The sequence below is a fragment of the Schistocerca americana genome, chromosome 5, assembly GCF_021461395.2.
Source record: "Schistocerca americana isolate TAMUIC-IGC-003095 chromosome 5, iqSchAmer2.1, whole genome shotgun sequence".
NCBI lineage: Eukaryota > Metazoa > Arthropoda > Insecta > Orthoptera > Acrididae > Schistocerca > Schistocerca americana.
Genome location: NC_060123.1, coordinates 637,979,764 through 638,004,204, shown reverse-complemented (window position 1 = coordinate 638,004,204; position 24,441 = coordinate 637,979,764). Strand labels below are relative to the sequence as shown.

The following is a 24,441-nucleotide window of genomic DNA, read 5'->3' as shown; positions in this document are numbered from 1 at the left end:
CTGTAAAGTTTGGAAGGTAGGAGACGAGGAACTGGCGGAACTAAAGCTGTGAGGATGGGGTGTGACTCATGCTTGGGTAGCTCAGTTGGTAGAGCACTTGCCCGCTGAAGGCAAAGGTCCTGAGTTCGAGTCTCGCTCCGACACACAGTTTTAATCTGCCAGGAAGTTTCAGTTATTGAACTATATAAAATAAAATCGTCATAACTTATGAACGGTTTGCGTTAGGATGTTCAAACTGAACAGTTGGCCGCGTTGCAAGATGGGAATTAGTATGGTATGTATGGTTTGGTTTAGCGACGAAGCCTACTTTCGTTTGGATGGGTTCATCAATAAGCAAAATTGGCGCATTTTGGAGACTGAGACTCCGCATTTCACATTCGAGAAGTCTCTTCACCCTCAGTGGGTGACTTTTTGGTGTGTAATGTCCAGTCACGGAATAATCGGTGCGATATTCCTTGACGGCACAGTGACTAACGAACGGTAGGTGAAGATTTTGGAAGATGATTTGATCCCCATTATCCAAAGTGACCCTGATTTCGACAAGATGTGGTTCATGCAAGATGGAACTCTACCCTATCGAAGCAGGAGAGTGTCTAATGTCCGTGAGAAGCACTCTGGGGACCGCATTCTCGCTCTGGGATAGCAAGAGACCAGTCGCATGGGCCTCGATTGGCCGCCATATTCTCCGGATCTGAATAAGTGTGACACCTTTTTGTGGGGCTTTAATATAGACAAGGTATGTAGCAATAACCCCAAAATCATTGGTGAGCTGCCGGCCGGGGTGGCTGTGCGGTTCTAGGCGCTACAGTCTGGAACCGCAGGACCGCTACGGTCGCAGGTTCGAATCCCGCCTCGGGCATGGATGTGTGTGGTGTCCTTAGGTTAGTTAGGTTTAAGTAGTTCTAAGTTCTAGGGGACTGATGGTCTCAGAAGTTAAGTCCCATAGTGCTTAGAGCCATTTGAACCATTGGTGAGCTGAAAACAGCCATTCAGGAGATCATCGACAGCTTCGATGTTCCGACAGTTCAGCGGGTCATGCAGAATTTCGCTATTTGTCTGCACCACCTCATCGCCAATGATGGAAGACATATGAAACGTATCATAACCTAAATCCGATTACCAGTAGTGACGCTTACACGTTGAGTACAGTCTGTGCAAGCCATAATCTGTTACTAATTTACATTTTTTCGTACAGTTCAGTAATTTTCACTCTGTACTATTTGACAGGTTAGACAAGTACCAGAGACAGTAGGCAGCGCGTAAGACAAGTACCAGAGCAGACCGTGACTGCTCGACATTCTACATCTCTTCTGTGAAAGAATGATACCATGGCGATTCACCAGAGCTGTCCACATTTGCTGTAATTATTAGCAAGTGAAATGAAAATTTCCTTGGTACACGCAAATATGCAAAACTTATAAAAGCTGGTGCACCGAGACGGTTGCGTCACTTATAGCTGAGAAAAGGAAGAAACAGGAAACTGAATATTTTTTAAAAAAGATTTTTTTAGGTAATAGCTTACTCTCGTGTTTTTTGCACTGAATCCAAATCAGACTTCAGTTTTTTTTATAACATGGGGTTTCAGCTTACTGCGACTTCCTTTCAAATTTGAATATTAGCAAAACGCATGTAACGCATTTCATGATTGACAACGTCATATTTGCTGACACAGTGAGCAGTTTTTTTCAGTATAGAGAATGTGTGCGCAGGCATTTTCCTTTAGGGGAACAGCGACCGTTAGAAATTAAAGTTGTGGAAACACCACAAGTCACGTGTAACTTTTTCTTTACGATTCTCTCGACCTACGCGAGCGTTTGAGGAAACACGATGTGTCACAGCACCATACAATAAGATGAATTAGCAGGTTCAACTTGAAACATGGTAACTTACATTACGTGGCCGAGGACTACTCGTTAGGCAAATATTGGGCTGTGTATAGTGCCGCCGTCATATGTATGTAGTGCCGTTGTACGTAAAAATTTGGTGCGTGATATTGCCCCGGCCCCCCTCCTAAAAACATTTGGCTAGTGTGCGCTGATGCCCCCCCCCCCCCCCTCCAATTCCTGAAATGTTGGTTGTGGTGACAGACTGATCTGTAGCGTATCCAGAGGTCTAGGTAAGTTCTGATTGCTAAATGTCGCAGCCTTCCCCAGTATGAAAACCGAGAGCTACTTCCGGTCCGTAACTTCTGTTTTTCTCTGCAGGTTCAAATGGCTCTGAGCGCTATGCGACTTAACTTCTGAGGTCATCAGTCGCCTAGAACTTAGAACTAATTAAACCTAACTAACCTAAGGACATCACACACATCCATGCCCGAGGCAGGAGTCGAACCTGCGACCGTAGCGGTCACGTGGTTCCAGACTGAAGCGCCTTTAACCGCACGGCCACACCGGCCGGCTTCTCTGCAGGCTTGATTGTTTTATCACTACTGCAGAACCACGCGGTATGAACATTCACGTCTACTTTCTAGGAACCTTAGCTTAATCGAGCATTTGTGGCCCTGACGTCCATGCGATGTCCGCCCCGAAATAGTTTACGTGTCGTGCTTTGTGTAATGTGTTAGAGATGCGTCGTAGCTATGCTTCATTCGTTGCTGTTGTGAATAACGGGGATAATATTCCACTTCCTGTCCAGAAGCATTTGAAACTTCAGAATTGATGTATTGTGACGTTGTGATGGAAAAGTTTCCTCGGTGGGCAGTTGGTAGTGTTACGAATTATCAGCGTGCTACACTAGAGTTGTAGAACGCTACAATGAACTACACATTTGGGATTAACAAATCATGTCACTTGTGAAATTTTCCGGCGATGTCATTATACACAAACGATTCGTTAAACTGTGTTCATCGATTAAAGCAGGACTGCTTGAACAGGTTGCAGTTCACAGGTTTCAGTTGAGAAGCTCCTACGTGTGACGGAGGAATGACTTCTTCGAGCACCTTACCGAATTCACAGAACGGACACGCGCGAGTTCCCAATCGTATGTGGGCGCATCTCCAATGAAGTTCAGGAACGAGCATTGTGGAACTTGGAAGTGAATGTATGCAGACAGTACCTTTTTCGCAATTCCTAGGGTCTGTCGCTTCCAGATGTTCGCCTTTCCCTTGTAGGATACTTATCAGTCGTTTTAAAGAAATACGCAAACTGTACAGTAACACTTACAACGCAATGACGAAAGATGATTTTCTAAAATTTTGCTTCAAGTACCGGGTTATCAAAAAGTCAGTATAAATTTGAAAACTGAATAAATCACGGAATAATGTAGATAGAGAGGTACAAATTGACACACATGGGGTTTTATTAAAACCAAAAAGATACAAAAGTTCAAAAATGTCCGACAGATGGCGCTTCATCTGATCAGAACAGCAATAATTAGCATAACAAAGTAAGACAAAGCAGTGATGTTCTCGACAGGAAATGCTCAAATGTCCACCATCATACCTCAATAATAGCTGTAGTCGAGGAATAATGTTGTGAACAGCACAGTAAAGCATGTCCGGAGTTACGGTGAGGCATTGGCGTCGGATGTTGTCTTTCAGCATCCCTAGAGATGTCGGTCGATCACGATACACTTGCGACTTCAGGTAACCCCAAAGCCAATAATCGCACGGACTGAGGTCTGGGGACCTGGGAGGCCAAGCATGACGATTGTCATGCGCAGTCACTGACATTTTGCTGTCCAGCGCCATCTGTCGGACATTTTGTGAACTTTTTTTTTGTTCTAATAAAACCCCATGTCATTCCAAGCATGTATGTCAATTTTTACCTCTCTATCTACATTATTCCGTGATTTATTCAGTTTTCAAATTTATACTGACTTTTTGATCACCCGGTATATTTATTAGTGTTAGGATCGGCATATGGTTCGCATTCCACGTGAAACTTTAGGTACAATTTCCCTGGTAGAATTACCGGAGTAGGTTAAGAACACGTAAATCGTCGAAGTGGCATCCAGTAACACCGAAACACCTTCACCAGGAGTCCGAACGCCCCTCTTGAGAGAATCCCAGTCAACCGTACAATGCGAATTTTCTGTGGTGTTAATCACCATATTTTCCATTTCAGTAGTGGATAGCTTTATCGTCAGGCGCCCTGATAAAATGGAAAGCTAAGTTGACCATGGTTATCCAGTAGTTTTACGGTTATGTTGTTTTTAAAGGAGTTGTTAAACGGAGATTGGGGCTGTTTACACCGGATTTATGCGAGAGAAAATAAGGAAGGACGAAAGGGAAGAAGGAACGAAGGCTAGGATTTAGCGTCCCGTCGAGGATAAGATCATGAGGGACGAAGCTCAAGCTCCGAGTAGGAGAAGTTGGGAAAGGAGATCAACGGTGTCCTTTTCAAAGAAACCATCCGGCATTCGTCTTAAGCGACCTAATGAAGTCACGGAAAACCTAAATCTGGATCTCTGCATGGGTATTTGAACCCACGTCCTCTTGTATGGGATCCCTCTGTCTCACCACTACGCCAATTCGCTCGTTATCAAGTTAGCAGATCTCGAATGGTACATGCGTGCTACCAAGGCGCCTGAGATGAAACTATCACGTTTTGAAATCGATAACTTGTAAATTTAATCCTAGTAAATACATCTAAAAGAAAAAAAACGTGTGTTTCGACAGTATTGACCAGCTAACATCCCTGTGTCTTCCTCCAAAGTGAAACGAAGAAGATTACCAAGCAACAAAGGCTCCTGTAGGAATGACTTTGGAAGGCATTTTTGTGTCTCTTGTTCGATGCTGCTATACTTTTTGCATCGTTAAGTTTAAGGCTGGTGTAAACAAATACCAATTCAGCACGCTCACCGATTTGTCGTCGGGTGCAGTGGACTTACACCACATGTCGAGACGTGACTGGAAATACGTCCCACGTATCTATCAGTTATTTCGTTGTTATTCTATCGTGAATGACACAGTGAAGTACGCTAAAGCATTCAGAGTTTTCACTGTTTTTACTAATCCCAGTTTTAAATATTTAACTCGTGTAGTTCCTGTTTCAAATCTCAGTGGAGAGGCGCTTTCTCTGTCTGGCCAGTCACGATCGTGTGTGGTCTTGTCGTTCGTATGTGCAGTAAAAATATGTGAAGTTGATTCGTGTTCTGCAGTGAAATATGGGCGCGGAAAACAGTTCAAAAACAGCACGGGAAATAAATTCTGCTTAATATGTTCGAGCTGTATATGTAACATAAAAAATCCGTCGCTGTCGACACAGCAGACTTCATAAATACCCTCTGAATTTACCGGAGTTTCTGTTCTGAGTGTGTTAGGTGCGCGGAAAGAAAAAACAGAACACAGGTAAACCGGCAACTCTTGAAATCTCGGCAATACGTTTTTACATAACGCATACCTGTTGCAGCTGAAATATACCGTGTCTGCGACTGGTTGTTTTTGCTGTTCGTTTTCTCTCTTACATTCGCTTTCGGGATTGATCCCTTTTGTAGATTATTACGGAGTTTTACCGTATATTAATCTGTTTACAAAGTTTGCTTAATGTTGGGCTATTACGATGCGGTTAATGTTACATTTCTAACTTTAATCTTCTATTGGAGCAGATCATCAAAGTTACCGCAATAACAGTACGTACGCCCCCGACAAGGCCTGATCTACGTTCCACGGGAACAATTAACGAAGTGGAATACACAGTGTAATGTTTACTTCCGTGTTAAACTTAGGATGAACAAAGTTGTTGTCTATATATATAAATGATTTGGCGGGCAGGGTCGTAGCAATCTGCGGTTGTTTCCTGATGACGCCATAGTGTACGGTAAGGTGTCGAGGTTGAGTGACTGTAGGGATGTGTATGAAGATCAAACCTGTAATGTTCGGATACAGTTTTGCTAGTGTCCTGTTTGACACAGTCAAGTCGTTTAAATGTCTGGGCGCAACGTTGCAAAGCGATGAGATGGAATCACCATGTGAGAACCATAGTACGTAAGGCAAAAGGTCGACTTCGGTTCAGTGGGAGAATTTTAGTTAAGAGTGGTTCACCTGTAAAGGTGACCTCATATAGCACGCTGGTGCTACCTATTCTTGAGTACTGCGCGGGTGTTTGGGATTCGTACCAGGTCGGATTGAAGGAAGTCATGTAAGAAATTCAGAAGTGGGCTAGATTTGTTCCCGGTAGGTTCGAACAACATGTAAGTGTTACAGAGATGCTTCAGAAACTGAATTGGCAACCCCTGGAGGGAATGTGACGAAGCTGACTGCAGAACGATTCTACTGCTGTCAACGTACGTTGTGCGTAAGTACAACGAAGATAAGATACGATAAATTAGCGTTCATGAAGAGGCATACAAACAGTCGTTTTTCCCGCGCTCTATTTGCGATCGGTAGTAGTGGTAGCAGTACAGGGTACCCACCGCCACGCCCCGTACGCTGGTTTCCGGAATATCTATGTACATGTTGATGTAGATACTGTACTTAGTTTGCTGCTCTTTACCAAACTCTGACGTGGGCATCAGTCTGCCGAAATTCCCTCCTGCTCTTCTTTAGTATTCAAAACGTTGAAGCACAGGACACGACGTAATCAAAGACATCTGATGTCTGGACACCTTAATAAACCGTATACAAGGCACACGACAGTGATACAAGGCTGCGGCCACTTTTGACTCGACCGTTTGAAGACACATACGAATTGCCTCATTCATTTTCACGACGTAGGATACGTTCCCAAAAGAAACGCTGGCGTGGCTTCCGAAACTGCACTGAGAAGAAGTGCCATAAATCCTGACCGTCGAGAGACGTTATCACGTGTTTCTTAAACGTTGGTGAAAACCTGTTTTTTGGAGACTCTATTTAGACGTCTTACTAGTTCCTTGAGAAATGTTCACACGAACGAAAACACGACAATATTTACACCAGGGACTTTCAGTCTCTCAAATAACTTCATCAGCTTCATAGTGTTGTCATTGTACGACTTGTGAATTAAAAAACAAAATTTCTATACGTGGTGTCACCGCCAGACACCACACTTGCTAGGTGTCACCACTATCAGTGATCGCAGACCGAGCGCCGCCACACGGCAGGTCTAGAGAGACTTCCTAGCACTCGCCCCAGTTGTATAACCGACTTTGCTAGCGATGGTTCACTGACAAAATACGCTCTCATTTGCCGAGACGATAGTTTAACATAGCCTTCAGCTACGTCATTTGCTACGACCTAGCAAGGCGCCATTATCAGTTACTATTGATATTGTGAATCATGTACCGGCAAGACCGACGTTCTTCATTAACGGATTAAAGTTAAGTATTCCACCAGCTACGTCCGTTTTTCCAAATTCTAATCTCCTTGTCCTGTTCCAGACCTCACGCCAGCCTGCGTGAGCTAAAACGCGTGCCTTTCGGCCTCCTCTAGTAACACGGTGTTGGCTCTCCTGCCAACCAAAACACTATAGTCTTGCTTTAAGCCTCGTCGCAGGTTCGAATCCTGCCTCGGGCATGGATGTGTGTGATCTCCTTAAGTTAGTTAGGTTTAAGTAGTTCTAAGTTCTAGGGGACTGATGACCTCAGAAGTTAAGTCCCATAGTGCTCAGAGCCTAGCTCAATTTAAAACAAAAGCAAAACCATTTGGTCAGAGGCTTGAGGATAATGTAATACTATTATAATACTTACACTGAACTTACCGGTTTTAATAAGTTCTCCCCTTTTACGGTACTGAAGGAGATTTTCTTTTTGTCTGTCTGTTTTGGTCATTTATTACAGACGAGATTCTGAGTATTCCAGTTTTGTTAAGTGCTTAATGGCGACTGCGATATGTTTTGACAAGTGGTGTATTCCAATAATGGAATGAAGTATTCGATGTTCGTTCTCTACACGGTTTGTGGAGCTTCTAGAGTCTAGAGGGCTGCACTTCTTTCGCATATCTACTCCTTCAGAGGGCGTCTAGGAATTCTGTGGCTTGAGACCGTAACCAGCTAGTGGGCTTTCCTGTCGGTAACATTGTTGTTCGTATTTGTACAGTATCACAAGGTGTTTCGAGATGTCGTTAACATGGATGTTCGTAATTTGTCTCGAAATCTATCTATTAAGCCTCACGTAACTAGCGTCTAGAAAAGTGCGGATTTGAAAAAGGTTCTAACGATAAAATATTGTAAAATTTGCCTGCGCTGACTGTCTCCAGATTTACGTGTCGATGCTTAGTGATTAAGTTTTTCTGTTACTTCAAGAATAATTGTCGGTGGTATCAGCCCCTCATTCTCACATCGTCCCTGTTACGAATTTCAGCATTTCTTATTTTTCTTTCAAGAAGAAATGTTAAGGCTGCGGCTTCCTAGTTTGGCATTACCTTTTCAAATGCTTTCTTCCTCAAAAATCAAAATCTTTTCCTGCAGAGTACCGGTGTAACGGGTATTAGGCGTAAATATTTGTATATGTGGTACCTTAATATGTACAGACATTAGTGTGTTGGTTTTTTTTTTCTCCTCATCGAACTGTCTTCCCACAAACATGTCACAGACTTTATGACCTGATGTTTTCTGTACGGTTGTAACTGCACCACAGAGTGCCCTACACCTGTCAGTACAGACTAGCTACAGACCAGGATTCCACATTTCAGCTCATGACCTGCTGCCGTCGGGAAAACAGGCATTAGTGGCTTGCTCTTGCCACACACACTTGAACATAATAACCATCCTAAAAACATACTACTCCTCATAGCTATAATTATTAGTCTGCAAATGAAGTAAATACTGATGTAACGTTGTTCAGTACACCGTCCTCAGTCGCCAATAAAAATATGTGCAGCTATATCACTAACAGCCTGTATTCCGTTACAGACTTGTCTTCAACAGACGATTGCATGCTCTCGAGTGAGGAAGCCACTACCTACTGTCTGCACCTCACTTTACTCTGTCACCAGTAGTGCGTAGGGACTTCAGAAATTAGATTACACACGTTCCACGAATAGACAAGTGTGGCTCATTGTCAGAAGAGAATAGATGTTGTCCTGAAGGCACAGTTGTTTTGCTGCCCTATAACATGTGCATCACGATGTGCGATAGAAATAACATGGCAACTGGAACGTACTTCAGAGTTGAGGCACACGGGACAGTGCGATTGTTATGGACAAAACGTTTATTTTTGCTAATTAGCAGCATTACTCAGCAGATACGAATCTCAATAGGTAGTGATCATTCCATTGTTAGGGATTATCTGCAGTATCGCAAATTGTGCTCACGATGGCTTCAGTGATCACTATTACGTGCACACAAAAGCGCAAGTTTACAAAGACTCTGGATTTCCTTTAACGTTATTCCGCAATGATTTACTAAGACAAATCATTATGGAAGATGAGATGTGGATCAGCCACTTCACACCAGCAACAGAGAGAACGTCTATGGAATCGAGACACACTTCCTCGCCTCCGCTGAGGAAATGCAAAGTTACGCCATCATCAGGGAAGGACATGGCCACCGTTTCCTTCTACTGTGAAAGAGATTTGTACACAGAATTTACGGCAAAGAGCGCAAACATTAACGCTGATTTCTACTGCGCAACACCCACCGCGCTGCACACCGCCGTAAAGTACGAGAAGCGTGGAAAATCAAGCAAAGGCATTGTTCTCCTGTACGACAATGCAACAGCCCACGCGGCACGCACGACGTAAACTTCGCTTCGACGTTTCCGATGGGAGGTGTGGAAGTATCCCCCAGACAATGCCTGAGGCCTACATAAAAGCAAGGAAGAAAATTAAAAGAGAAAATGAAGAAATGAAATGAAGGAGTGTAAAGGAAGAGAGTGCTATTAAACTGGTCATTTCTAAAATGCCCAACATCCACATTGGTAGTTTCGAGAGAAAGACAAAAATGCATTTTAAAATCAACTTTCGTTGTCAGCAGTGAAATTTACGTCCTTTCAAAAACGACATCAGATATCTCTTTTTTATACATTGAGTATATAAGGATTTATCTTGTTACAAACAGGTATACACTTTACAGTGCTAGAAGAAGATTTATTATGTGTTTGTTGCGCAGTGAATATACAACTAGCACTAACTGGGATGAGGAGCATAACTCCAGTCATGGGATCCCTGGAACAAATATCTCCATTTCCACCTCAGCAAAACGTCGTCCACGTATCGTCTCCACAGTACCCTCCCCCACCCAACAAACACACATACATTATATGAAACCACCACCCAGGACAACAACAACCAGAGTCAAAAATAACGTAAGTAAGAAAACGTTGAAAACATACAAACATTCTAGTTTATTTTTAACGGTTTGGTAGAGCAAAATATAATCTTAATAGGTTTTTTCTGATTATCGCTACATAAAACAGATATTTGTCACTTCCATCATTGTACATGGCAAATACTGCACACAAGCGGAAATGCAATTTAATTAAATAAAAAACGAAACTATTTATGGGGAGAATTTATATTCAGCTAGTAAGACAACTTATCACATTCAGAATTTAAAAAAATGAATTGATGACAACACATAATACTGCAAGGCTTTCCATCTATCCATAAGAGTACGAGGGTGAGGAGATCTCTTCTGAACAGCACCTTGCAAGGCAACCCAGTTATGCTCAATAATGTTCATGTCTGGGGAGTTTGGTGGCGCCAGCGGAAGTGTTTAAACTCAGAAGAGTGTTCCTGGAGCCACTCTGTAGCAATTCTGGACGTGTGGCATTGCCCAAGTCCGTCGGAACGCACAATGGACATGAATGTTCAAATGTGTGTGAATTCGTAAGGGACCAAACTGGTGAGGTCATCGGTCCCTAGACTTACACACTACTGAACCTAACTTATGCTAAGAACACCATACACACCCATGCCCGAGGGAGGACTCGAACCTCCAGCAGGAGTGGCCGCGCAATCCGTGACATGGCGCCTCAAACCATGCGGCCATTACGTTCGGTGGACATGAATGGATGCAGGTGATCAGGTGCTTACGTACGCGTCACCTGTCAGAGTCGTATCTAGACGCATCAGGGGTCCCATATCACTCCAACTGCACACGCCCCACGCCATTACAGAGCCTCCACCAGCTTGAACGGTCCCCTGCTGACGGGGTCCATGGATTCATAAATTTGACTCCATACCCGTACACGTCCATCTGTTCGTTACAATTTGAAACGAGACTCTTCCTTAGCGTTGCCTTGGAAGTACTCACTGAAGAAGTTTTAAACCCTGCTGATATAATATTTAATTTTTTTTCTCCTTCTGCTCTGTACATGCCACTCATGTAGGATGCTTCGCGAAAGCCGCAATACAGTATTTCCTCACATCCAGATCCATTCGTTCTATAGATTCAATTAATTGTTGTTCAAATTCTAACTAATTCAGTTTGATGTGGGCAAAGGTGTAACTGCAGTAATTGATACCCAGGGCAATCGTGGACTTTGCAGCCCCAGCCTTCCATCCCATTTTTAATTTTGTTATAAAATTTCACCACCCCTTCATTCGTTTATTGAAGTAAACGCGACTTTACAATTTCAATAAATCTATTTGGATGACACAATTAAAAATATGGAACAACGCACACCCGGAAGTCACACTCCTCGCAACAATAACGCGAATTGTTTTTCATTGACGGTCAATGCAAAACAAAGCAACATACGCAAAATCTAGTTGCTACACTTTCTGTGGGTTGTCTCATGTGGCATAACGAGAGTGAATCCACTAGGTAGCCGAAAACAAAAAGCAAGCGTGTCCGTAACAGGGAGGAATAGGTCTTACGCAATTGTTGCTCAACACAGTCCAATCCGAATCTCCTTGACATTCCATTCAGACACCTCTGTTCTATTATCATTTTAGTGCCTGCCAATCCCTTCTGCTCTTGTTTTTTTCTTCTTATTTTAGCTACTGTACTACTGCTGAAGCTTCTTTTCTACCGTCTCCTACTTCACCTCCCCTTTTCACCTTTTCTTTTACCTTTCTTCATTTAATTTTGCCCATCACAAATCTGTGTCCACGATGACAGACCCTAGTTACGCATATCTTTACCTCTCAAGGATTTATTTCACTCATCGAGTTTACTGATTTTTTTTCTTGTTTTTTTTTTCCTTTCTTTCATTGGTACCCCATGGATTCCTTGATCTAGGGGAACATGCGGCTTTGCTCCAGGTGCCTCAACCTACGTAACCCCCCACCTCTGCTGTTATCGCTAGATAGTTCCTTTAATTGTGCGGTCCTCTAAGAATAAACAACAACATATCGCGAGTTGACGCAGTTCTCAACAATACAGCATTCCCTGCAACGACCCGTACCGTTGCTGAGCAACAGTCTGAGACGAGATGACTGGCGATCGACATGAACGTGTCCGTCCCCAGTCTACGAAGTCTCAAGAAAACCGTCAAATGGAGGAAGAGCACCTGGCAAGGTAAGCTAATAACAAACATCTGAGTTTGCCAATCCGTGACACTCAAAACATAGGCGTCAAACCGATTGCACACTGCGGATTCTGCGGGCGGACGACCTTTATTTTCCCACACAATTAAGTGTAACGTATTTGTGGACCTTGGACACCACAGCTATATTCAGAATAATTATGTTTTACGCTCATCATTTAGACTGTTTATCATGACTTGTCTGAAGCAGTTTGTACCGAAGGAGCACGAACTTTATACAGGAAGGCCGGAATACTGCACATTAATTATTCTTGTACGATGTTTCCAAGGCAAGTGCACTTCTGCCTTCAATCGCACAATTAATGTTCTATAAGTCGAGTGCATCACCATTGTGTCTTGATACACACATTTTCAACGAATATGTCATAAGACGTAACAGAATTTGTATAGGAATTTTAACGCGCTATAAACGGATTTTTAAGCTTTTTCAGGCAATTAATTTGCCATTTAAATCATAGGAGTCTTAAAATGTATGGATATTAGTAGACTCAAATAGTGTTTGAAAGTGTTGTTTGCGCTGTCGTGTAGCTTCAGGGTAGATCGGCCTTATCGCCTGTGTGCCACTGCAGCTACAGTCTTCACTCGGCTTCTCGTCGCACTGGTGCTGAATCGGTAGAGCTCACTGGATTTCGAACGGCCAATATTTTATGCCTCTCGCTGACAACTTTTCTGATCAAACAATATTGCGCGCAGTAGACCTGACGTTGTACGTGTCTCTGCTTGATACTGTGGTTCATTTCGGTGATAAACAATTTATAGCTGTTAGGGATGAGTTGTACACGACCTTCGACTAGTTGCGTACTCCCTGAGTTCACACACCAAGCATCCCCGTCGACGACGAGTTCATTAAGTCTCCCCAAAAGAAGCGCCAAATCTCTGGTAATCCCGGCAGTGATATGATCTGCCATCGGTCCCTCTTTTCGAACCGCTCCACATACAAGCGATTTACCAATCAACTACAATTAGTACTTCGAACGTGGCTGTGTCGCTAAGTTCTGCTATGAAACATGAACTGTTACGTCTAGCAGCAGTGACAGTTACTCGTTATATGTCGGCTAGCAGTACTTAAATAAAAAGAACATAGAAAGTAACTGAAACTCATTAAACTTGGTTTGTAACCGTTTTGTTGAGAATTGTAATCTGTGCGCCAAGTAAAGACCTACGTTACTACTTACCTAAATAAACTTATTGAAATAGTATATAATTTTGGGACTACCTTTGATCAGTTCATTATTTAGCTTTACAGAAGTTCTCTCGGTTTTACAACTCTTCCTTCCTGCCTCATTTTTTGGATTCCGTGCCTCAGTCTGTAAAAACGAATCCCGATAGCATTGCTTCGCTGTATGTCTGTCTCGCTGTTAAGATCATTTTTCCCTAGAACAGTTTGGCGTATCAAGTTTAAATTCCTATTTCTGTCACAAACGAATGTCTATGGTCCCGTAGGGGTGTAAAAATTATAAGCTTGTAAGTGAATGGAATCAAAAGATATGGCCATTTATGTCACATATTTTGATACTCGAAAACTCACTCATCAAAACGGTGCTTCCCTTTTAGTTAGAACCATGAAATCTGGCAAGAAGCAAGGTTTCACAGTACAAGTAAAAGAAAAAACTCGAAAATAGTTAATTTGTAATTACGAGGGGAATCCCAAAAGTAAGGTCTCCTATTTTTTATAGGTACATAGACCTGTTTATTTCTACAATGGTTTATATCAGTTTACAGCTTGAACATTTAGCTATATTTCGACGTAATCACCATTTCTGTCGATGCATTTTTGTAGACGCTGTGGCAGTTTTTGTATGCCCATGTCACACCAGCTCGCCGCCATGCGATCCAGAAAGTTATGAACCTCTTCTTTCACCTTGTTGTCGGAGCTGAATCGCTTTCCGTCCAAATGTTCTTTTAACCTAGGGAACAGGTGTTAGTCACTGGGCGCCAAGTCAGGACTAAAGGATGGGTGGGTGATTATGTTCCAGTGAAACTGTTGCAGGAGAGCATTGGTTTGCCGAGCGATGTGTGGGCAGAGTTGTCATGGAGAATGTGTACTCCCTTGCTACACATCCTCTTCTCCGGTTCTGAATTGTCCGTTTGAGTTTTTTCAGAGTCTCACAGTATCTGTCAGCGTTAATTGTGGTCCCAGCAATTCAGCGCCGACGACTAGGTGACAGAAGAGGTTCATAACTTTCTGAACAACACGGCGGCGAGCTGGTATGACATGGGCATACAAAAACTGCCACAGCGTCTACAAAAATGCGTCGACACAAATGGTGATTATGTCGAAAAACAGCTAAATGTTCAATGCGTTAACTGATGTAAACCATTGTAGAAATAAGCAGGTCAATGTACTTATTAAAAAGTAGGAGACCTTACTTTTGGGATTACCATCGTATATCACATGAAAAAGCATTTTTTGTCATTTTTTATCCATCTGTCTGTCTTTTCGTCTGTTTAGATCCTTTTTCTTCGAACAGTTTGGCGTATCAAGTTCAGATTTATGTCACATACTAAGGACTATGGTCTGTTGGCGAAGTAAAAAATTTTAAACTTGTAAGTTAGTGCAGTCAAAAGACACGGCCATGTACGTCACATATTTTGATACATGAAAACTCACTCACCAAAGCACATAGGATGCTTCCCGTTGACCTAGAACCATGAAATTTGACAAGAAGGAAGGTTTCACAGAACAAGCAAAGGAAATTTATCCGAAAATTGTTAATTTGTGATTATATCACAGGAAAAATATTCATTTTGTGATTTTTTATCCGCCTGTCTGCCTGTCCGTCTTTTAAGATATCTTGTTCGCTGGAACATGTTGGCATAAGAAGTTCAAATTTATGTCACATAATAAAGTCTACAGACCCTTGGCGGTGTAGAAAAATTGATTTTCTAAGTTACTGCAGTCAAATGATATGGCCATTTATGTCACACATTTTGAAACTCGCTAAATCAATCATCAAAATCTGTAGGGTACTCCCCGTTGACCAAGAATCAAGAAATTCGGCAAGAAGCAAGGCTTCAGAGTACAAGTAAAGCAAAAAAGCTGGGACTTGTTAAACTGTAGTTATATGACTTAAAAAATATCTTTTGTCATGTGAACATACATTGCATTCATCATCCGTCATTCCTGCATCCAAACGTAAAATGCAAGTTGCAGTCATATCTTTGTAAGTAGATAAAAATGTTTTATTAATTCATGTCTCTCTACATTTAAAAACAGAAAATACCTGCTCGCTTGTTTTTGTATGTCCGGGGTATCTGAGGAACTAATGTAGAGATTTTGACACGGTCTTGGAATACCCAGGAGAAATATCTTGCCAGTATTGATGTCGATAACAGGCAAAAGTCGTTGAGATTCTCGACCCCCGGAATGGATGGAATATATATATATATATATATATATATATATATATATATATATATATATATATATGTGTGTGTGTGTGTGTACATATAATTCTGTACAGAGCCCTTAGTGCGTGAGTCTTACTCGCTCTTGGCCAGTTTCTCGCCGTATTCCAAATAATTCTGATGTTGTTGCTGGAGAAATTTATTTTTCCTTGAAAGTCCAGTACGCGGTAACACTTGGGTTGTATGTGGGAGTTCACCGATTCAGATCTTCGTCCATCCATTCATAGATAGGTTATTGGTAGTTTCCGTAAATCGATTAAGGCAAATGCCAGAGTGGTTCCTTCCCAACGGTTACGACCGGTTTCCTTCCCCATTCTGTGCTAAGGCTTCGTCCCTAATGATGGCGACGTAGACGATTTGTGAGACCCTAATCTTCCGTCCTGGCAAATCTGAAATTTTGTCGATTCAGTAATTCTGCTTAGAATTTTACAATAAAACTTGTAATGTGATTTAACGCTATAATCATTGATGTCCGATAACGCTTGTTCTCATTTTCCGTACTCGGCTCTTCTCAGACAGGTTAACTTTCTAGGACAACAAATTTCAAAGTAGTTCGCCTATGTCTATGTTGTGGAAATTATATATTTTTCTTTAATGCCTATTGTGTTGTGCAAATCTTTCAAACCTGTATTTCGCAATTGTATGTTGACGTACTCAATTCATTTTCGCTTATTCGCCTTGTCATTTAACTACCAGCGTTGACACACTGCTACAATCTCGATGTATCTATACAGCTGACATCAATAGAAGAGCCAATGATTCACGCAACTCTCGTTGTAAATTGTATCAGGAGGGATACATTGTATGACATGGCAAGAGATTTAAAGACTGCTCTATAACAGATACGCTTTAAAAAATATATAAATTAAATCTTCATTTAATATTACCTCACACTATTTGGTAGCCACAAAAATGTTTAACCAAGAGTCGGATTGTTTCAAGAATAATTCAAGATCATCAGCGGGATCCATGTACTGTTTCTTTACTTGGTGCTACACAACCAGCGTCATGCGCTGGGTTTAGTGTTTTAACGTTACTGTAGTACTCGCGGTACAAGTTTTTAAAGCAACCACAGGCTCTCTCGCGCAATTTGTTGCTGGCAAAAGTGTTCAGAAATGACTGCTACCAGTTAGCTTTCGTAATCTTAGAATTTTTATGTTACGCTTACTGATTTCAAATCTCCGAGCGACTCATCAGATGACCCATAGTTCTTTGCGGTTGTTTGTAGCATTTTGGCGGTCGTTGTGTAACTGCGGCAAGACAGAAAAATCCACAAATGTAGGAACTGAATGTGTCGGTGAGGTACCTGGAAATATTTACATCGTAAGGCCGACTTGACTGCATTAAAATGTTCAAATCTGTGTGAATTCCTAAGGGACCAAACCGCTGAGGTCATCGGTCCCTAGACTTACACACTACTTGAACTAATTTAAACTAACTTGTGCTAAGAACAACCCACACACCCATGCCCGAGGGAGGACTCGAATCTCCGGCGGAAGGGGCCGCGCAGTCCGTGACATGACGCCTCAAACCGCGCGGCCACCCCGCATTACTTACAGTGTTCTCGCAGCTTCAGCAACTACATCACAGTACTTTCGTTCCTGTATTTCGTGTTGTACATTTTGCTCGCTACATACACAGTCACTCATAAATGTCATGGATTATGTTCACGAAGTCAATGCACTTATTCAAAATAGACTCCCCCTGACTCAAAACACAGTTGAAATCGTTTTAAAAGTGTTTTTTTTTGGAGTTGCAGTTAGTATTTCAGTACAGTTTTCGTGGATGTCTTTAACTGCGTCATAACGTTATACTTTCCTTGCCGCCGGTCGGAGTGGCCGAGCGGTTCTAGGCCCTTCGGTCTGGAACCGCGCGACCGCTACGGTCGCATATTCGAATCCTGCCTCGGGCATGGATGTGTGTGATGTCCTTAGGCTAGTTAGGTTTAAGTAGTTCTAAGTTCTAAGGGACTGATGACCTCAGCTGTTAAGTCCCATTGTGCTCAGAGCCATTTGAACCATATGAACTTTCCTTGCCAACTTCAATTTGGAGAACAACAAAAAGTCGGCAGAGCCAAATTCGGCGAAAGCGGATGGTTCAGGGTTGTCATCCATTTTCTGGCCAATAATTCGAGCACAGTCTTCGCTTTGTAGTCTGCTGAGTCGTCACGGAGGAGCAACCAGGAACCTGCCTTTCAGTATTCTGGTCGAATACGACCAATTATCGCCCATAAACGCTGGAGGACTCAAAAAACACGATGTTACTTCACTCCTCCACTGACATTTTCTTAGGAGTGTGAGCCAAGTACTGTTACACTCGCGGCCGGTGTAACTGCTGCAGCAGCGGTTTTTGAAACTTCAAGGATCGTAACGCCGCATCTCGCCACGAGATAGCATTGGGGTTTGGAATTTCACAGAAGCAGTCCTAACTGAACTGGGACAGTTTCATCATCGGTATGAAGAATTTTTCGCAAAAATAAAGATAAATGCGGTAAAAAATCGAGTAAATCATAATTACATTATTCCTCTATAATGAGCCACCAGCGGCCAAAGCTCTACATCTACATACATACTCCGCAAGTTACCATACGGCGCACGGTGGAGGGTACCTTGTAAATCTACTAGTCATTCCCCTGCCTGTTCCTCCCGCAAATGGTGCGATGGAAGTAACTACTGTCCGGAAGCCTTCGTACAAGACCTAACTTCTCTTGCCTTGTCTTCGCGATCCTCATGCGAAATTTAAGGAGACGGCAGCACAACCTTTCTCCAGCCAGCCGCCAAATTTCCTCAATAGCGCTTCGTGGAAAGATTGTCGTCTTGCCTCCAGGGATTCCTATCTGAGCTCACGAAACATGTCCTTAATACTTGCATGTTTACCAAACCTGCCGGTAAGAACGTAGCGTTCCGCCTGTAAATTGCTTCGATGTCTTCTTTTAATGCAACTAGGTGGGGACTCCAGCCCACTCGGCAGTACTCAATAACCGATCGCACTACAGTACACGGTCTCATTTGTAAATGAGCTACACTTTCCTAGAATTCTCCCATTAAGCCTAAGTTTACCATTCAGCTCCCCTACTAGCGTCCTTACGTGCTTTTTCAGTTTCATCTCGCTCTGTAACGTTACGCCTACATATTTAATCGTCTTGTGTGTGTCAAACAGCACACCACCAACACAGTACTGAAACATTAAAGGTCTGTTTTCCTATTCGCCTGCAGTAACTTACATTTTTATGCATTCAAAGCAAACTGCTATGCATCGCACCAAGTTGTGAATACTGTCTAAATGAGCCTGTATCACCATACACAGCGACAATTTATTGTACACTACAGCGTCATCAGCAAGTATTATGTTCCCAGAGAAGAAGAGCAGTCCTGTCACACTTTCCTGGGGCACTCCTCAAAGTACCCCTGTTTCTGATGAACACCCTCTGCCCAAGACAACGTAGTCGTATTGTTACTTAAGAAGTCTTCAAGCCACTTATACCAAAATACTCAGAAAGCATCCCAGGACAGCCTCAGAAGTTCTGTCGGTGCAACGGCTCAAGAACTAAGCTTTGCAGGAATTAAAAAAAAAAACCTGTTTTATCGCAAATTTTTGGCACGTATTCTCTCAATGTGTTTTAGCTAGATTACTTTGACACATAGACGGTAAGCACGTTCCATCACTATATGTGAAGTTTACTTTTATATTACACTCCTGGAAATTGAAATAAGAACACCGTGAATTCATTGTCCCAGGAAGGGGAAACTTTATTGACACATTCCTGGGGTCAGATACATCACATGATCACACTGACAGAACCACAGGCACATAGACACAGGCAACAGAGCATGCACAATGTCGGCACTAGTACAGTGTATATCCACCTTTCGCAGCAATGCAGGCTGCTATTCTCCCATGGAGACGATCGTAGAGATGCTGGATGTAGTCCTGTGGAACGGCTTGCCATGCCATTTCCACCTGGCGCCTCAGTTGGACCAGCGTTCGTGCTGGACGTGCAGACCGCGTGAGACGACGCTTCATCCAGTCCCAAACATGCTCAATGGGGGACAGATCCGGAGATCTTGCTGGCCAGGGTAGTTGACTTACACCTTCTAGAGCACGTTGGGTGGCACGGGATACATGCGGACGTGCATTGTCCTGTTGGAACAGCAAGTTCCCTTGCCGGTCTAGGAATGGTAGAACGATGGGTTCGATGACGGTTTGGATGTACCGTGCACTATTCAGTGTCCCCTCGACGATCACCAGTGGTGTACGGCCAGTGTAGGAGATCGCTCCCCACACCATGATGCCGGGTATTGGCCCTGTGTGCCTCGGTCGTATGCAGTCCTGATTGTGGCGCTCACCTGCACGGCGGCAAACATGCATACGACCATCATTGGCACCAAGGCAGAAGCGACTCTCATCGCTGAAGACGACACGTCTCCATTCGTCCCTCCATTCACGCCTGTCGCGACACCACTGGAGGCGGGCTGCACGATGTTGGGGCGTGAGCGGAAGACGGCCTAACGGTGTGCGGGACCGTAGCCCAGCTTCATGGAGACGGCTGCGAATGGTCCTCGCCGATACCCCAGGAGCAACAGTGTCCCTAATTTGCTGGGAAGTGGCGGTGCGGTCCCCTACGGCACTGCGTAGGATCCTACGGTCTTGGCGTGCATCCGTGCGTCGCTGCGGTCCGGTCCCAGGTCGACGGGCATGTGCACCTTCCGCCGACCACTGGCGACAACATCGATGTACTGTGGAGACCTCACGCACCACGTGTTGAGCAATTCGGCGGTACGTCCACCCGGCCTCCCGCATGCCCACTATACGCCCTCGCTCAAGGTCCGTCAAGTGCACATACGGTTCACGTCCACACTGTCGCGGCATGCTACCAGTGTTAAAGACTGCGATGGAGCTCCGTATGCCACGGCAAACTGGCTGACACTGACGGCGGCGGTGCACAAATGCTGCGCAGCTAGCACCATTCGACGGCCAACACCGCGGTTCCTGGTGTGTCTGCTGTGCCGTGCGTGTGATCATTGCTTGTACAGCCCTCTCGCAGTGTCCGGAGCAAGTATGGTGGGTCTGACACACCGGTGTCAATGTGTTCTTTTTTCCATTTCCAGGAGTGTATTATCAAAACTATAGATAGCAAACCTATCTGAGATAATGATCTGAAATGAAGTCCTAATACTATTGAGCCAACCACATCGAACCAGTTAGAGAATGAAGCTATCAAATTTTCACAAAAATGTGTCATGATTCAAACCAGACTAATGGTGGGTCGTCACTGAAAATTAGAGTTTGGAAACAAAAGAAAATGTCAATAATGTCTCAGAAAATCATGTTGAATAGCAACAAAAAAAATCGGAAAAATTCCAAAATTAATGCCCCTTAAACTAGAGAAACAGGAATAAACTTTTAAAAAAGAAAGTCTTTCCCATCGCGCTTGGCAATGCTAAATCTGCAATTTAGTAAGATCGCAGACAGTCACTGCTAGAAATCTGCAATAATTCTACAATGAATATAAAATGAACACCCGCCCATCTATGCATCACATTGTGCTAAAGAGGTGTTCACACAGAAAGATAACAATATTTTCGTGCATTTTTGAAAGGTCCTACCTCCAGGAGAAGGCGCAGATTGGCAGGGACTACCGTTGTATACTATTCTAAGAACAGCAAATCTACATTCCGTATGCTGAATACGGAGATTAATTCAAATTTCAACAGGTTGTGACCGAATTTCTAAAAGACAGTTGTACTCTCTATGGAATTTCGAGGAAGAGAAGTGAAAAGTCGCTAGAAGGTAACATTCATTCCTGCTAGTTATTCCGAAATCAGATTTAGCTCAAACAATTCATGCGTAATGACGATCCATGATTGCAGTGGTGGAATTATAAACTACACTTTTGCCTAAGTTCGTCATGATGGAAATGTGTGGCTCTTACCCGATGTCCAGTCGACAATGGAAGTGTTACAGTTAATAACAAGAACATAAAGTGGAATACTTGTCGCCGACTAAAACATTGCTAGCTGCATTGTACATTCCAGACAGGGGCGTGACCCAACAAGGTGCCCATGGCGCACGAAAGAAAGGAAAGAAAAAAGAGAGAAAATTGAAATGGAAAGAAACCGTTAGTAAACTCCATCAGTCAAGTGAAATCTTTCGTTGTATTGAAATAATCAAAGCTGTTTCCTGGAAATCCACAACAGGTAAAGACACACGAATCATTTACTTCCTTCACGACACGACTTTTTTTAGCCAGGTCGAAGATTAGCCTGCACTAGGAGTCGAAGATCACTTAATTGAGACCATACAACGAAAAGGTCAAGCTGTGAGTAAACGTTGAGGCCAAGAGTAGGGCGGAGTATTCCCCGTGAGTGGTATAAAAAGAAAAATCAAGTCAAAATTTAAATTTATTTCTTAAAACCGCTGTAGAAGCTAATCAAGTATCTCCTCTGTGTTTAGAAACAGTTGGCGATAGCTATTACACCGAAGAGCCAAAGAAACTGGTGCATCTGCAAATATCGTGTAGGGCCCCGGCGAGCGCTCAGAAGTGCCGCAACACGATGTGACATTGACTCGACCAATGTCTGAAGTAGTGCTGGAGGAAATCGACACCATGAATCCTGCAGGGCTGTCCGTAAATCTGTCACACTACGTTGGCGTGGAGATCTCTTCTGAACATCACTTGTAAGGCATCCCAGGTATGCTCAATAATTTTCGCGTCTGGGGAGTTTGGTGGCCAGCGGAAGTGTTTAAAATCATAAGAGTGTTTCTGGAGCCACTCTGGAGCAAATATGGATGTGCGGGGTGTCACATTCTCCTGCTGGAATTGCCCATGTCCGTGGGAATGCAAAATGGACATGAATGGATGCAGGTGATCAGACAGGACGCTTACGTGTGTGTCACTTGTCAGAGTCGTATCTAGACGTATCAGGGGCTCCATATCACTCCAACTGCACACGTCCCACACCATTACAGAGCCTCCACCAGCTTCAACAGACTCCTGCTGGCTGGCATGCAGGGTCCATGGATTCATGAGGTTGTCCCCATACCCGTTCACATCCATCCGCTCGATACAATTTGAAACGAGACTCGGCCCGACCAGGCAACATGTTTTCAATCGTCAACTGTTCAATGTCGGTGTTGACGGGGCCAGGCGAGGCGTAAAGATTTGTGTCGTGCAGTCATCAAAGGTACACGAGTATGCCTGCGGTTCCGAAAGCCCATATTGATGGTGCTTCGTTGATTGGTTCCCACGCTGACGCTTGTTGATGGCCCAGCATTGAAATCTGCAGCTATTTGCGGAAGGGTTGCGCTTCTGTCACTTTGAACGATTCTGTACAGTTGTCGCTGGTTCAGTTCTTGCAGGTTCTTTTTCCTGCCGCAGCGATGTCGGAGATTTGATGTTTCACCGGATGCCTGATATTCATGATACACTCTTGAAATGGTCGTATCGGAAAATCCCCACTTCATCGCTACCTCGGAGGTGCTGTGTCCCACCACTCGTGCGCCGACTATAACACCACGTTCAAACTCACTTAAATCTTGATAACCTGCCATCGTTGCAGCAGTAACCGAATTGACAACTGAGCCAGACACTTGCCGTCTTATATAGGCGTTGCCGACCTCAGCGCCGTATTCTGCCTGTTTACATATCTCTATATTTGAATACGCATGCCTGTACCAGTTTTTTTGTGCAGTGTAGAAATGACCGATTCAAATGCAAAGTGCGGGAGGGCGCAGTGGGACAGTTCCCCCGACAGCCACTGTGCAGACGTCGCCGTAGCTCATTGTTAGCCAAACAGCGCCCCACCTACAGGAGCGGGTCAGCAATCAGCAGCGGCCCACGTGCCGCCCACGTGTCGTAAATCGTCGCCCTGTCCTCTCGTTGTGACGTCACACGGCAGCGAGCACGCCGGCCGGCCATAGCTCTGTCCTGTCACTGCACGTGCCGTGGCGCCGTGTCATTTGCGTAACACCTGCCTACACCTCATCTACAGTCTCTGCTGGATGCCGGCACCGACACTGCCGCATGCAGATTTCCTGCGTTAAGCCAGTGTATCGAAATTGTCATGGAAAGCAGAATGTGGCTGACCCAAGGAATGTATGGGACACGTATGTGAATCGAGACGACCAGTGCGTCTAATTGATACACCGATATTTAGGATCAGTGCCGCGTTAAGTACAGAGAGGAATTCAGTATAAAAGAATATATATTTGTAGGAAAATTAACATTGTCGGTTGGAATAGTTGTCCACAGGTCATATGCGGTAAGTTAAAAAAAAAAAAAAAAAAAAAAATCCGAAAAAAAAAATAATCCGAAATTTTGTTCACAAAATGTTTCTACGCGTACCTTTTACGTACTGTGCATGGTCTCGTTCGTAATACTCTCCTCCACAAATGATACGTCCGCGGCTAGTGGTCTCGCGGTCGCGTGCTTGCTTCCCGAGCACGGGGTCCCGGGTTCGATTCCCGGTGGGGTCAGGGATTTTCCCCTGCCTCGAGAAGACTGGGTGTTTGTGTTATCCTCATCATTTCATCATCATCATTCATGAAAGTGGCGAGTTTGCACTTAGCAAAGGTTGGGACTTTGTACGGGCGCTGATAACCGGGCAGTTGAACGCCCCACAAGCCAAACATCACCATCATCACAATTGACACACCGCTCGCATCACCGTTTCCACTTCCAGAAGC

At 43.8% G+C, this 24,441-nt stretch overlaps 1 protein-coding gene across 1 annotated transcript in view; it reads left to right on the top strand.

Moving 5' to 3' along the window:
* Window positions 1-24,441, top strand: part of LOC124616600 (breast cancer anti-estrogen resistance protein 3 homolog) — a 1,084,307-nt gene that overhangs the window by 430,893 nt on the left and 628,973 nt on the right. The gene's annotated exons all lie outside the window — the stretch shown is intronic.